We start from the raw sequence: 2,500 nt of genomic DNA on the forward strand, positions 1-2,500 counted from the left end.
CAAATGGGGCTCTAAAAGTTATTCATTGTTGCATTAATAGATATTGTTACTCAACAAGCTTAGAGAATATTATATGGAAAATAGCTGTATTTTTTTCTTTTTTACTAAAGTCATGGTTTCTGGGATATTATATGCATTAAAAACGTGAACTGCGAGTATTCCGTATAATTTTCGCGGTTTTTCCCTCTTTTCTATCAAAGGAAATATTGATGTAAATAAATACGCAATTGAAAGTGTAACCGGTTTATATTAAAGTCAAATATCAGACAAAGGTTTACCAAGTATCGTGCTGATGAGCATTACTGTGTATAAACAGAATAATAAAATAGATAAAGAACTTGACATGGAGCGCACATTAGTGTTTAGAGTAACCTACTAAACGAAACTTACGGCTGTGTTGTTTCCCATGGGGAGGGATCGGGAAGAAATATATAATCTGCAAATTAAAAAGCATGTATACTTCCGAGCGTGACAGTTTAAACACTATTTCAAGAAAATCCTTTAAAACAATCTAATAGCTTATAAAATGGACAGGGTAACTATAGAGGCTGATATTCTTAAGAAAATTTTTAGATAGCAAAAGGAATTGTCCTCTCACCGACGCTCTGTCTAACGGGTGATATATAGAGAAAAGTAACGATGTTCTTGAATATGTTATAACAACCAATGTTCATTGACTCTGATGGAATAGATTACGCTCTATAAAAACTCTCTAAGACACTGGTAAAATTTCTAAGCCATACTAACGAGACAGACGTATATGAAAGAAGTTCATACATTGCAAAACACGATAAGAACAAATTGTGAAACATTCTAGAAACCGTAGCAATATAACAGTGTAACCAGAACTGGTCCACCTCAATATTATTAAGCACTCTTTTGAAGTAATTCAGTCTGTCAGATTTGGATAAAGTTCGACTCAGACCAACTGTAAATGAATAAGAGGCTTCTCTTTCAGTGACCCCTTTTCTGGCCACAATAAGTCGATTGGAATTATCTTATAACAATGTTATGGAATAAAAAATAAAAATTCAAGTGAAGCTGATGGCATATCGAATCAATTCCAAAAAGTTTGACATTATATATTTACAATTTAGTTAAATAACTCGCTAAGTTGCTTGATAGCTACAGGCGTTGTTTCCGATACAGGAAACATATTTTTCTCGTGATTAAAGCAAATTGATAAAACATATCCTGGTAACTAGTCAGATTTATTTTAATTTTTTTTTAGTTTTTTGTAAGTCATTCGAGAATTAATATTATATATGTACTGTGTGAATTCGTTTAGATAAATAATCTATTATTGAAAAGACAGCTTCAATATCTAAAAGATTCATTCAGAGTTTGTCCGCGCTTGGAAAACACGCAGACTGCATTAATACAAATAACAGCACTATACCAAAATGTTGATGTTGATAAAATCTCACTGATGGACCTTTGTGATTGATATCAGTTTTTTTTACAGCGTTACCCATTTGCAATTAACTAAAATAATGAAAACTGCAATTGACGAGTTCTGATGCAAATTATTTTTAAAATCGTACGCAACCTGTTAAAATAGGTTCAGACTTTGAAATTGGAATTTGCATAGTTCTGTCATAGTCACAATAATAGCGTTCCTTTGAAATTTGCGAATGGTAAACATTTCTTGTTTTCTGTGGAAGCAGAAAAATTATGTTCTTTAGTGCGCTAATTGAAGATAATTGTTGAATGTTTGAATAGAGATTTTATAGCTTAAAGGTAAACTCTTACGAACCTCAATTGATTGTCATTGCATTTAGAGCTTATGGCAATAGCATAGAAATTTAAATGCATATTAAATTAGTGGTAACAAAATCAAAGGTTAACAAAAGGGTTGTGGTGGCCGATGTTATAACGTCCCTGACTGGTGAACGCCAGACTGGAGTTCGAGTCCTGCTCAAACTCGTTAGTTTCTTTGGTCGCTGCAACCTCGCCATCTTTGTGAGCTAAGGAGGGGAGGGGGCGTTTGGGTGGAGAGGAGTCTTGGGCGCTGATCATATGTATATATGGTCAGTCTCTAGGGCATTGTCCTTCTAAATTAGGCAATGTCCTGTTCCTTGCCTCTGCCAATCATGAGCTGGCTTTAAACCTTTAAAAACAATGATGATCTCAAACAGCTATACAACTTTTTTTTAGAATATTGGAGACGTATGTGCAATTGAACTTAGACTCATCATTCGTACAAAACGGAAACATTCAAAAGTAGAATTAGAGAATGTATGAACTGTATCGTAGCATTCAAGGTAACAATTGTCTGCCATTTAATTTCACTAAACTCTCTATGTCTTGTTCAGCTGTCTATATTCTTGCCAGCATTATTTACAGACTAACCGAAGATTATAATTCCAGATGGGTAAAACGGATATTCTTGTTCTGAGAACCAAATACGCTATTTAAGATTTTTTGTTTTTATTTATCATGAATAATGTCATATGTTAAAAGATTATGATTATTATTATTATCATTATTATTATTATTA

This window comes from Palaemon carinicauda, chromosome 8, assembly GCF_036898095.1.
Source record: "Palaemon carinicauda isolate YSFRI2023 chromosome 8, ASM3689809v2, whole genome shotgun sequence".
Classification (NCBI taxonomy): domain Eukaryota; kingdom Metazoa; phylum Arthropoda; class Malacostraca; order Decapoda; family Palaemonidae; genus Palaemon; species Palaemon carinicauda.